General features: G+C 34.9%; 1 long non-coding RNA gene across 2 annotated transcripts in view; it reads right to left on the reverse strand.

Annotated features, from left to right (window-relative positions):
• The window catches only part of LOC135223471 (uncharacterized), a 331,546-nt gene that overhangs the window by 87,635 nt on the left and 229,933 nt on the right, over positions 1-13,978 (reverse strand). For both annotated transcript variants that reach the window (XR_010316509.1, XR_010316508.1), the window contains exon 3: positions 1,323-1,385. This is a non-coding gene — a long non-coding RNA (uncharacterized LOC135223471). The remainder of the gene's footprint in view (positions 1-1,322; positions 1,386-13,978) is intronic.

The raw sequence follows: 13,978 nt of genomic DNA on the forward strand, positions 1-13,978 counted from the left end.
AAGAGCCAATTTAATAACAACTAATAATCATCTCTAGACAACCTCCAACACCCTTCCCAACCCCCCAACCCCAAACAACCCCAGTTCATCACTTTGTAGTTTACTTTTTTCAATAATATGCAACACTTCCTTTCTTGTTTTTGTTTTTTTGTTTTTTTTAAAATAAAATCTTTTGTATCTCCGTCCTGTTCCCCAGCTGAATAATGGCGTCACGTGACCTGAATATTTAAAGGAGACGAAGGACCAACGAAAATGAATAGCGAAATCAGGTGGCGGATCATTATCATCAGACATTCGGGGTGATTAATAGATGAAGGGGGACGTGAAGAATTTGTTTGGGTGAAAGGAAACAAGGCGTGATGCAACCTCCTGCTTACTCGGGACGCGTGCAAGATTTTCCCTTCACGCATAAGTTGTGAACATTATATTCCTAACTTAACGTGAAGTGGTCTTCATATTTAATACTCATACTAACAACAAGGATCAAATAAAAAGGACACAAATTAAATACGTTCATATACTTTCAGTTATAAGTGGAAACACAAAATAATCGAACAGAAATATAGTCTAATTCAGTAAACCAAATAAATTAAAACGTGCTAAAATCTATGGTCAAATCGAGCACTGTTTCACCAACGAATATTAAAATAAATACGCTATATTTTATATTAGAAATAATTGTTCTGTACTGTTTTAACATGCACATTATTTATTATTTACATTTTCATTCTAATAAATAAGTCATAACTATTCTATCATAAAATTCCTAGATCTTTAACTCAAAGCGAAACACCTTTTTCAGACACTTACAATTTTCCACAGATCTCTCCTACCACCACCACAACAACAACGCAGTTTGTAGGCTTACTCCCCGAGTAAGCGGAAACCATTTTTTTAGACTCATTCACCGGGTGAAATGTAGTACACAATCAAGTGATTGGGGATTAATAACAATCGAACCAGCTTTTGAAATAAGTGCAATGTCTCTTACACGAAATTCCCGATCCCTGAGAAGTCTGACGCTTTGTGAAAACTCAGATGAAATGATCTGGTAGACGAGAAAGCTACTGTTTTTTTATGTCAGGGTCCCAATCGCCCCCCCCCCCACCCCCCAATGAAAATAAAAGTAAAGAAGTACGTTATCCCCACCTGCCCTAATTCTCAAGCCCCAGGACCTACCAAAAAGAAAAATAAATAGATAAAATAAAGTAAATAAATAAAAATGAAATAAAATACAATAACAAATGCTACATAAAATATATGCTGATGCTAGACATTCTATAGTGTACGATATAAAAAAAATTGTTTTTTTTTTAACTTACCTTGTTTAGCAGAGAAAGAAAGCAGTTGGTCCTCATTTTTGCCCAACAATTATTTTCGATAACCTGAAGGCAAGAGACGAAAAAATTAGAAGAATTGATTTTCAAGGTTCCAATGACTTAACCTCGATGTTTCAATATATTTGATGGCAAAGCAAATTACGGAGTCGAAATAAAAGAATAGGTAACGATAACAAAGAACAAAAAGGAATACGAAGGAAATTAAAAATATGGAGACTAAACAGATGAAATAACAAATGTGACAGTTGGATACTAGTTAGTTAATTTTGTGGTGTAAATGTGACATTTAAAGGGAGAGAGATTGGAAAACTGAAGATAGGAGAGAGAGAGAGAGAGAGAGAGAGAGAGAGAGAGAGAGGAAAGTTGAATTTAGATAGTTAGATGAGAGAGAGATATAGAGAAATGGAAAAATTGAAGTAACAAAAGAGAGAGAGAGAGAGAGAGAGAGAGAGAGAGAGAGAGAGAGAGAGAGAGAGTTGAAGTTAGATGAGAGAGAAATAGGAAAATTGAAGTAAGAAGAGAGAGAGAGAGAGAGAGAGAGAGAGAGAGAGAGAGAAGAAATTGAAGTCAGATGAGAGAGATAGAGAAATGGAAAATGGAAGTCAGAGAGAGAGAGAGAGAGAGAGAGAGAGAGAGAGAGAGAGAGAGAGAGAGAGAGAAATTGAAGTCAGATGAGGGAGATAGAGAAATGGGAAAATGGAAGTCAGAAGAGAGAGAGAGAGAGAGAGAGAGAGAGAGAGAGAGAGAGAGAGAGAGAGAATTCGCGTGAGGGCTGAATATCATGAACGGTCCACTACCCAATGGTTCCGCTTATTGGCGACTCGAAGCTTTGTCGAATATCGAGTCCGGACGAATAATGTAGGAAATGTGCGAACATTTGAGGTCTAGGTATAAAGTACCTTTCTCAGACAACTGGATCCACAGTTTAGCTTTTTCAGGCGTCAATAGTTTGCCAGTGTAACATGTATATGTATGTATGTATGTGTGTGTGGCTTTATATATATTATATATATATATATATATATATATATATATATATATATATATATATATATATATATATATATATATATATTAAACTAGTTGTTGACATATTTGCAAGACTAGTAAGTCTCACTGATTTCCTGGGATTTTAAAGAACTAATAACAACGAATGGATCTGCCCCCTCCTTTTCCTCTCATACAGCTGCACTATTTTCTCTTTTACATTTTTTTTTGTCTCCCCATTGTCTCCATAGACTTAGCTGTCCAACTCCTTCAACTTTGCATTACCTCGAATCTTTCACCTTTCATTTAGGAACAAATCCATGGCGAGAGCTCTACAGCATAATAATAATAATAATAATAATAATAATAATTAATAATAATAATAATAATAATAATAATAATAATAATAATAATAATAATAATAATAATAATAATAACGACTCCTAAGGAGGCAAGATGCAACCCGAAATCCCACATTATAAAAACCATCCAGTCGACTAAAAAGAAAAAAAAATTACTATTTTAGTCATGTATTTTTTCATTCGTCAGCCAGCGAGTGGCTCTATTCTATCCCACTACTTTCAAGATGCATAAGGAACGCGTGTACTTCCCAGAAGGCGTTGCATAATTGAATGCCATGACCGACAGGTATATTAGCAGTCGGGAGGGCGTCGGAACTGAGGATATATTGACGAAAGATGAATATTGAAAAAATGTAGATCGTCAGTTGTCTCGTATCAGAGTATACTAACTATCAAACAGGTACAATGAAACTAAATTATTCTTGTCTTCATGTTGGCTGAGAGAGAAGAGAATCTTAAGTTTTTTAAAGCAAGGAGAGAGAGAGAGAGAGAGAGAGAGAGAGAGAGAGAGAGAGAGAGAGAGAGAGAGAGAGTCGTAATCACAAGGTTATGCGCTCTAATATTGATCCTTTTCAAATGAGTTCAAAAATATAAATTAATTTGATGGCGAATTGTAAACTAACTTTTTCTCTCTTAGAATATCCCATTTGCTGTCCAGAACGTGCATCTAGAAGGAGCTCCTCTCTCTCTCTCTCCAGTCTGACTTCAATTGTTAAATTCTCTCTCTCTCTCTCTCCTCTCTCTCTCTCTCTCTCTCTCTCTCTCTCTCTCTTCTTCATTCTGACTTCAAATGTTAAATTCTCTTTCTCTTTCTCCCTTCATTCTGACTTTATCCGTTAAATTCTCAATCTCTTCCCATTCTGACTTCAATTGTTAAATTCTCTCTCCATTGCGACTTCAACCGTTAAATTCTCTCTCTCTCTCTCCCCATACTGACTTCAATTGTTAAATTCTCTCTATCCCTTTCTCTTCCTGGCAGCGTTAACAATCGTCAATTTTGCTTTAGAAGCGCAACCTAAGCCTCAAACTACGAAAGCAGGCCAATTCTTTAAATAATCGCTAACGTAGAACTACCAAATTATCTACCGGGTCAGTCGCGAGATCCAACCCACTCTGTTGCAATGGAAGAATGCACCAAGATCGTGCGGCCAAACATGCAACGAGAACTCAACTTCTTAGTCTTCCTGCTTTCAACAAAGTCTAAATCAATATCTGGCAAACATTATCAGAAGGTAAAATGTTAGAGAGGGAGGTAATCCTTAGAGAAAATGCGGTGGCCTGTTTTTTTTTCTTTCTTTTCAGGATGCTTCAAAAAATATTTCGAAGTAAAGTTGTGGGTCAGTGGTTCGCAGTCTTTACTTTTCTTTTTCTTTTTTTAATGGCACCCTAAATAATGCTAGCATTACCGTGGCACCAGGGATGTAATCCTTAGAGAAAATGCAGTGGCCTATTTATGTTTTATTTATTATTTTAGTTTTTTACATTCTTGTTTTCAAGATGCTTCAAAAAAGATTATAATGTATCTCGAAGTAAAGGTGTGGGTCAGTGGTTCTCAATTTTATTTATTTATTTTTTTCAGTGGTGGCACCCGAACTTATGCTATCATTACCGTGACACCATATTGCATGAATGCATATATACATACATACATAGTACATGCACGGCACAACACATATATACATAAAATATATATATATATATATATATATAATATATATATATATATATATATTACGAAGTAGACATACTGATTAAATTAATTATATGAAGGCTTCTACAAACTTTGTTTTTTTTCAAATGTTCATTGAGATGATCTAGCCGAGACACAATTCATGAAAACCTTGAGGCACCCCTAGGAACTGTCTGGGGCACCCAGTTTGAGAATCAATGGACTGTAGGTAGTCGGAATTGATACTGAATATTTTAAATGACCCCCATTTTGGAATATATAACTATCTTCTGGCAGGCTCATACTGCGCAGTGCTTGAAGAAAATTGAATTGGTACAGAACTCTATAAATGGTAAGAAATAAACAAATCGAGTAAACCGTAGTTTTCGTATTGCCAATGGGAATACAGCTTGGGGGGAGGGGGAGTGGGAGGGGGAGGGGCGAGGGGAAGGGGGAGGATGGAGGGGGAGGAGATGGGGAGGGGGAGGGAAGGGGGGAGGATGGAGGGGGGAGGGGGGAGGGGAGGATTTATTATTTCTCATGCTCATTCAACATTCACTGCTCACTCGTAATAGCAAAGCAATATTTGGCTTTTTAGATATCTGGGGAGTGTATTTTATAGAATATTGGGCAGCGTATTTTAAAGAATATCTGGTAGCGTATTTTATAGAATATTTGGGTAGTGTATTTTATAGAATTTCTGGGCAGCGTATTTTATAGAATATCTGGGTAGTGTATTTACAGAATATTTGAGCAGTGTCTTTATAGAACATCTGGGCAGTGTATTATATAGAATATCTGGGCAGCGTCTTTATAGAACATCTGGGCAGTGTATTTTATGGAATATTTGGGCAGCGTATGTATAGAATATTTGGGCAGTGTCTTTATAGAATATTTGGGCAGTGAATTTATAGAATATTTTGGCAGTGTATTTATAGAATATTTGGGCAGTGTATTTACAGAATATCTAGGCAGTGTATTTACAGAATATCTAGGCAGTGTATTTACAGAATATCTAGGCAGTGTATTTACAGAATATTTGGGTAGTGTATTTATAGAATATTTGAGCAGTGTATTTACAGAATATTTAGGCAGTGTATTTACAGAATATTTGTGTAGTATATTAATAGAATATTTAGGCAGTGTATCTATAGAATATTTAGGCAGTTTATTTACAGAATATCTGGGCAGCATATTTAGCTATAGAATAATTACAGTCATCACGACGTGAAAATTTAAACAACAGATAACTATTATTAAGGAAAAGAAACATCGCTGCTGATCCCAGAAATGACTGACCTCGCAACAAATCGACAATACAATCAAAGTAAAGGTGACCTCAGGTCAAATTTCAAAATGAAACCTGTGCAAGACCTTCTCGTGTGCAACTTGACAACTTCCTCCCGCATACACACACACACACACACACACACACACACACACCCCCACATACACACCCACATTGGGTCTAGCAAGTTGAGACTACTAATGGACATGGGGTTGGACAGGGGGTAGGTCTGCAGGGTCCGAGAGAGAGAGAGAGAGAGAGAGAGAGAGAGAGAGAGAGAGAGAGAGGGGCCACCCCCAAAAATGTAACCCGACATTTGGTGGGGGGGGCGAGAGCGCCTTCCCGGTAAATTATTAATCCGTAGCGTCAAAATTCAAATGGACCAATCACGAGGCAGCAGGCATCACGCATACACCAGACATCATCATGGCTGGCGGCGGTCTTGGGGAAAGAGGCTCCAGCGAGCCTTCTGTGGCCAGACACATCAATAATAATGTCTGGGAGAGAGAGAGAGAGAGAGAGAGTGAGAGAGAGAGAGAGAGAGAGAGGTTTTGGAAAACTTATGGCTAATGACTATTCAATACGCGCAAGATAATTGTGAGATATGACCTGACGGATATCTATCAAGAGACCGTTCTGTCTCTGTTTTGCAGTGAGAAATGGCGTCATGAATACAATGTATAACATTCCAAAATTTCATGCATATTGATTCCTACACATATACGAATATATATGTATCTTTTTATTATAACAATTTCATTTCCTCATAAAAGCTATCTATGACTTTCTTTGAGGTTGGGCCCGACGGAAATTGTTATTGCAACTTTCCTCGGCCTCTTCAGAGAAGGACTGAGGTTAGGGTCTTAGTATAAGAAATTAAGGCTTTGTAGCACCGCCAGAGAGTTGCCCACTGGTCCTTTTCATACTCTAAGGGGTTTATTCTCCTTAAAACAAACTAATCTTTCCTGAAGAGGATGGCAAATCATCGCCACCCTTGACTAGGTAAGTAACTTGGTAGCACTAAGCCTACCTAATTTTAACCTTAATCATTTCTCTCTCTCTCATGCCGCTTATTAGCTCTCTCTCTCTCTCTCTCTCTCTCTCTCTCTCTCTCTCTCTCTCTGTCTAATTCGGTGTCATTCACTGCCCTCGGATACTGACCTCGAACACTGTCTGAGATGGCTGGATCTACCCAGCTTTCTTTCATAATCCCCCCCCCTTCCGGTTTTTTTTCTTTTTTGAATATTATAACACCTGCCGCTTTATCATTCTATTTCTATATATTAAACGCACATTATATACACACACATTATATCTATATTAATAATTATATATAATATATAATACTATATATAATATAATGAATATTATCATAATAATATTAATATAATATAAATATATATATATATATATATTAAAATAAAAATTTTATATATATATTATATTATATATATATATATATAAAGAAAAACATGGAAAACAGAAAAAGCAGCGTAATTCTGAACCAGTAAGTACAAATAACCTTTGACAGAGAGAGAAGAGAGAGAGAGAGAGAGAGAGAGAGAGAGAGAGAGAGAGAGTTGAGAGGGACATACGAAATCGTTGGTGTATCGCCTCCAGTATCCACAATGGACAGGTATGTTTACACTCCGCCAACTTGCATCGATTTTCGAAGGTATCTCACCCTTCACTCACATTGAGCTGTCAGTCAAGTCCCTCAGTCTCGTTCATTCACAGTTCCCTCGTCTTCTAATGAAGGAACAACTCGACGTCAGTTAATAATAATAATAATAATAATAATAATAATAATAATAATAATAATAATAATAACATAATAATAATAATGAATTTCATTTCAGCTCAAGGCCATGGACTACATGGAATATACAACGTATAGACAATAACACAGAAACGAATTTATGGGATATTCAATAAAGTTGGAATAATTAACTAAAAAAAAATGTTATTCAGTAAATAAAAATTTGGAATAACTAAAAGAAACTAAATGTATATGTTACTCAATAGAAAAAAAATCGGCATAAATAGTAAAATACAAAATGTATATGATATTTAGTAAATAAAAAGTCTAATATTTATTATATGCATTTTGTTTCTGAAGAGCTTCAAAATCGGTATAATATAAATCTATTTTTCATTCTTTGTTTTTTCATCTGACCCAAATGGTTTTCATTATCATCATCAATGTCAATAATAATAAAAAAAAAAAGTATTTCCATATTTCATATTACCTGAAGTGATACCCAAAGATCCTAAGCATTCTCAAAGTTCACCTTTATGAGAGAATATAAAATTTAGGCTCAAGGCCAAGCACTGGGGCCTACGAGGTCATTCACAGGTCAGAGGAAAATCGAGAGCAAGAGGTTTAAAAAGGTGTAACAGGAGAAAAAACTTCCCTGTTGGAAAGTTAGATGGAACAGGAGATTGAATGATTTATTAAAGATTATCTGGCGTCGCAACTGCTAATGGTTATTGACGCCATGGAACAGGAGAATATGAACGGAGGTACATTCAACAGAATGGAATGAGTTGCATCTTGGAGCCGAGGGGATGCTGCAAAGACCTTTAAATAATGCCCACAGTGTACCACGTGAGGTGCATTGACGGCACTACAGCCCCCCCCCCCCCCCCCCCCCCCCACCTCTTGGCATTAACTTGTCTCATTCTAAAATAAGAGACGATGCAAAAAATGGTATATTTTAATTAGAACAGAATATAGCTAGAGCAAGAATGGAAACAAAAAAAAATATGACCAGTATGCTTTGCTCAATTTGAAATACCCGAGGCTAAATTTACATCACATTCCTATCCACACATACTTAGGATTAATTCACAAGAAAAGGGGATTAATTCACGTCACATTTTTTCTTCAAACACTCGGATTTAGTATACCTCAGGGCCGACCTTCAACTAATCAAGATCAATCTTGGCATTATAATTTGCCTCGAAGTATTACCGCAGAATACCTGGGATCAATGAAGAGCACTCATTAGGAGCATAAATTAACCTCGCGTTCACAGAAGGTGCTGATACTCATCTTCATGCAAGCGAAAACAACGCTTGAAACTTATTTCAACTAAATACAGATCTGTTCTGTACCTAGACAAACGGCCAGTTGTAATATCCTACAAATTTAAATAAATAAAAAGAAGGGATTGATTTAAATTGACAGAACTTCATCGGGACATTCTGATAAAATTAAAATTGAGGTCGTTTCTCTTATGCAAATCTACAAAGTTATGATCATATTTCTTAAATTTTGATATGAATTTAACTAAAAAATATTAGAAATGTAAAGTAAAAACATAAGACATGTAAGTAAATAACTAGAAATTTAAAAAGTATTGGAAATGTGAAAAAAAGAAAATACACAAGAAATGTAAATAAAAAACACTAGAAATGTAAAAAATGAAAAAAATCGAAATTAAAAAATACTAGAAATGTAAATTAAAAACTAGGAATGTAAAAAAATACTAGAAATGTAAATAAAAAACTAGAAATGTAAAAAAATACTAGAAATGTAAATAAAAACTAGAAACCTAAAAACGTATTAGAAATGTAAGAGAAACACTAAAAAAGTCAACAATGAAAATATATTGAAAAACTACAAAAATCCAAAAACGGGAGACTTTAGAATAAATATTAAACCCAGACAACTTTTTTTCTTTTTTTACGGAGCAACATTGATAAAACCTACTATCGATCCTCGCAATGCTATAATAAGCAAGCATGAAGAAAGAAGTCGGGGGGGCGGGGGGGGGGGGATGCGAGTTGGTAATTGCATGCAACGGCCCACCTGGGAATCGTTACATTTCGTGTCAATGATTCCCAGAATTCCAGTGTGTTCCAGCTCACTTTTTTTTTTTTTTTTTTTTTTTTTTTTTAATACAGCTGAACGCGTATGGGATTCGTCATGGCAATAATTAAAGTCGCAAATTTGGAATTTAATTCTTTTAAATGTGAACTCTGAGTGAATTATCGCAAATTATTTGAAATGCGAATAATTATATTCTCTGGAAGGTTGGTGCTAAGATGTTGCTAATGGAATGGCATTAGGTATGCTTTTGGTTAAGAAAGAAAGGTAAGCTGAAGAGTAGCAGTAATTAGGATGATAACAGCTATCACAACTGTTGACAATAATAATAATAATAATAATAATAATAATAATAATAATAATAATAATAATAGTAACGACCATTACGATGATTATTGCCGATTTCAAATAATATAACAATAAAAATAACTGGTAGAAGACCCAATAATAATAATAATATAATAATAATAATAATAATAATAATAATAATAATAATAATATAATAACCCTGGTAGAAGAGAACCCTCTAATAATAATAATAATAATAATAATAATAATAATAATAATAATAATAATAATAATAATAATAATGAAGATTATAGACGATTATAGATATTTCAAAATATCGTAACAATCATGAATGAAAATCATAGTAAATGATATTATAGTTATCACAGCTAATAATATCAATTACTTATCATAATATATATATATATATGCTACGTTTGTAACTATAGCTACAGCATTTTCTAACAACACTGACGATTGTAAAGCATGATCAAGAATTCAAAATTCTAAACTTTATGTATCACATGTACAAAGATCGAGAATAAAAAAAAAAAGCAATGGTAATAATTTTCACCTCCCATGACGTCACAGAACCACAATGACGTCACAGTGACGTCAATAGGAGGCCTAAAGTCAAATTTATCGTGGCTATTGACGTCAAATGAACCACTGTGATGACATACGGGGCGACTTTTATTTTTTACAGATATTAAAAGAGGCATTGGCATGAATGAATTTATATATTTATATATATATATATATATATATATAATATATATTATATATATATATATATCAACTAAAAAATTCCCCTTCAGTTAGATATTAGATATTAAAGGACATTTGTAGCTCGAATAATTTATATGAATCACGGTGATGTGATAATTATTCATATATATATATATATATATATATATATATATATATATATATATATATATATATATATATATATATATATATATATATATATATATATTGTTTGTGTTTCATGTGTGTAGTGTGTTTTTAACAAAGCATAAACTTTCGACCACGTTTGCAACGATTTGTTATGTAACGGGTATCTTTAAACTCAAACAGTCACGAGAGAGAGAGAGAGAGAGAGAGAGAGAGAGAGAGAGAGAGTATGATTCCCTACTAGAGAAAGAAAGAAGGAAAAAAAAGCATTCGTTTCAAACCAATTAACCAAAGGCACCCACGAGGGCAAGAACTCCAAACATTGCGTCATGTTCCGGACGAAAAACTGGCACATACGAAACAAGCGACAAACGACAAACAAGCAAAGAAGATTCTAAAAGCGCGTTTACAGACAGGAACATCTCGTTAACTCACAGATGTTGTTAGGCTTCTTGGGAGGGAGAATGCCGAGTAAATTCCCCCCCACCCCCCCAACCCCCCTCCCTTCCTTTTTTCATCGAAATAAAGAACATAGCCTCAGCGGAAGAACCATTAAGGTCATAAGCATTAGACAAGTAAGATCTACTATAATTTCAACCTTATGAATGAATCCGGTAATTTAATCACATCAAGCTGTTATAGGACGATGGTTCTCTCAGTCCCATGAATCAGCTCGCAGATGTCTGGCTTCGTCGGGGGGTTGGGGGGGTGGCAGAATGCCGAATTCTCGTCCAATGAATATTAAGAAGAAGAAGAAGAAAGTCTTTGAAAATCGACAGAGCGAGAGTAAACTATTAAAACACAGGTCGTCTCATTTACCTTCTGCAGCGTAGGCGAGGAGGTAAACCTATTACAGCAGGCTGCTGAATACAGATTTTCTGTAACATACAAATACATCCGATTACGAAATAGACAGGAGGAGAAGGGCTTCCTCTCTCTCTCTCTCTCTCTCTCTCTCTCTCTCTCTCTCTCTCTCTCTCTCTCGTAGGGTTGGAAGTAATACAGGGCCTGGTAGTGTGTGTTCACGGTTGACAGTCAGAGCAGGTGTAATGATAGCATGAATAGGTGCTAACAAGTATGAACAGATAATCCATGGAGTACCACAAAGGATTAACAGAAATAAACAAAGTATAATGAAGAAAACGCAACAGGTGTCTGGTTATTGTGGATAAGTGTGACGAAAAAAAAAAGGTGAATAAATAGTGAAAATGAGGAAATATGAGATGCAGTTAAGCACTGAATGAGTACGTGAATGGGGGAATAATGCGAGGTCAAAGAAATGAGGATAACAGAAGATGAACAGAAAATGTAAAACATAAATCAGGAATTAGGCTAAAGTTACGTGGATTAATATAGTTAACTATACGGAAAAGCAATGCAAAGCGATGAGGAGTGTCAAGAGAAAGGGGTAAATAAAGCGTGTAGAAGTGTAAAAAGAAAATAAAAAAATGAGACGAAGCGCAAGAGAAAATGAGAGAGTCAAAACTTGAATAATTCAGGAGCACCGTTATAGTGAGAAAAGGAACAGACTAAAAGTGCTTAGAATGGTTAAATCATTCTGAAGGAGGAGAATGCAAAAAAAATGTAAACTTTAATTAGAATAGAATATAGCTATTGCAAGAATGGAAGCATAAAACAATAGAGAAGTACATGGCAAAAATATGACCAGCTGCTCTGCTCACCACTTTTCACAAAACAAGGAAAAATGGTGAATGGTTTATTAGAAAGAAAAGTTCTTAGAGTATTGTAACTTGAGGTTCATTTGTTCCTCGTAACTGGATCTCGTGTAAATGAGTGATTGCCTTCCAAAAATGGAAAAAGTATTAGCAGATTTTTTTCCATTAAGTAAGAAATTTTACAGCTGCCAAAGAAATTAACCACTACTTTTCCATAAGTGGATATGTGCCTAAAATCATTCGCATGACCTTGGTATTAGAAAAAAATTAAAGCTAGAAAAAAACTTTAAATATAACACCGAAAATTCTCGCTTTTAAAATCTCTGCGTATTGGCATAATAATTACTCTAACGTTCTATGGTGTCAGAATAAAAAATTACCTTAATTATTCATGATTTTAAATTGATCGAATACAGAATGTAAAGCGCTGAAAGGTGTAACAGGAGGAAAACCTCAAAGCAGTTGCACTATGAAACAATTGTTATAAGAGGCCGGAAAGTAAGATGGAAGATAGAGAATATGAAAGTAGGTACAGTAAGAGGAGCGAAAGGGGTTGCAGCTAGGGGCCGAAGGCACGCTGCAAAGAACCTCAAGTAATGACTACGGTGCATCGCATGAGGTAAACTGACGGCAATACGCCTCTACGAGGATTCATAATTTTAAAGGAATCTTCTTCAAGTGCTGTTTTCCATCGTGTTTGACGATGATTCTCATAACAACTTTCTTGGCATCAACGCAACTTTTCAGGAGATATTTTCTTTAGCGAACCGGCCTTTCAAACTGCCACGTAAAACCATGCATTCCTGACCCTCAGCTGAAGTGAATAAAAAAAAAAAAAAATTGTGCCAGAGGTGCAAACTTGCCACAGGAGTTAAGGTAAGTAGCGCCAAGTTCCTTCAATATTGATTGGTAACTATTTTTTTCATTCTTAATACATTGCCACGTTTACGTAAGTATTGTATGAAGAGTATTGGAATGTACATCAAATGCTTATCTAAAAAATAGCAGATACTCTATTGTCATACCAGCTGTGCACACACATACATACATACCATACATAAATACACACGCACTCACACACACACACACACATATATATACTATATATATATATATATATATATATATTATATATATATATATATATATATATCACATCACCGTGATTCATATAAATCATTCGAGCTACAAATGTCCTTTAATATCTAATTCGCTCTAAACCGAAGGGAATTTTTAGTTGATAATAATTTCGTCCCCTCATGGGATCGAACCACTGCGTTTACAAGTTAATTACATATAAATTTGTGCTTCACCAAAAAATGACACTGCTATTTCGTGCAGAACTTTTCCCAAACGCGAATGGTACAAAAATATCTCATATTCTCATTAAATGGCTTCAAAATATTCGTGTAACAGCTTTCGCGACCTGACCAAAAAAAAAAAAAAAAAAAAAAAAAAAAAAATCGCATATCTTTTATTCCAGTTATGTGAATCATATTCAGCTTCTACTGACTCACTACGCATGCATTAAGTCCCATTAAACAATACATAAGCTCCCATGTAACTGTAACATACATAAAGTCCCATTTAACTATAATATACATAAAGTCCCACTAAACTGTAACATACATCAAGTCCC

The sequence above is a fragment of the Macrobrachium nipponense genome, chromosome 10 (assembly GCF_015104395.2).
Source record: "Macrobrachium nipponense isolate FS-2020 chromosome 10, ASM1510439v2, whole genome shotgun sequence".
Classification (NCBI taxonomy): domain Eukaryota; kingdom Metazoa; phylum Arthropoda; class Malacostraca; order Decapoda; family Palaemonidae; genus Macrobrachium; species Macrobrachium nipponense.